Below are 269 nucleotides of genomic sequence, written 5' to 3'. Positions count from 1 at the left end.
TGTGTATATGTCAGTACCAATCTCCCAATTTATCCCTCCCCAACTCTTTTCCCCCTTGGTAACCATAAGTTTGTTTTCCCATCTGTGACTCTATTTCTATTTTGTAAATAAGTTCATTTGTACCATTTTTTTTTACGATTCCACATGTAAGTGATATCATATGATATTTGTATTTCTCTGGCTGACTTACTTCGCTTAGTATGGCTATCTCTAGGTCCATCCATATTACTGCAAATGGCATTATTTTATTCTTTTTTATGGCTGGGTAA

The 269-nt window shown here is 34.6% G+C and overlaps 1 protein-coding gene across 3 annotated transcripts in view; it reads left to right on the top strand.

The window, feature by feature from the left end:
* PGM1 (phosphoglucomutase 1) overlaps positions 1 to 269 on the top strand; it is a 68,188-nt gene that overhangs the window by 45,290 nt on the left and 22,629 nt on the right. The gene's annotated exons all lie outside the window — the stretch shown is intronic.

Source organism: Bison bison, unplaced genomic scaffold (assembly GCF_000754665.1).
Source record: "Bison bison bison isolate TAMUID 2011002044 unplaced genomic scaffold, Bison_UMD1.0 scf7180017863957, whole genome shotgun sequence".
Taxonomy (NCBI): Eukaryota; Metazoa; Chordata; class Mammalia; order Artiodactyla; family Bovidae; genus Bison; species Bison bison.
Note: the sequence above shows the minus strand (reverse complement) of the source record. Positions and strands in the feature narration are given on the sequence as shown.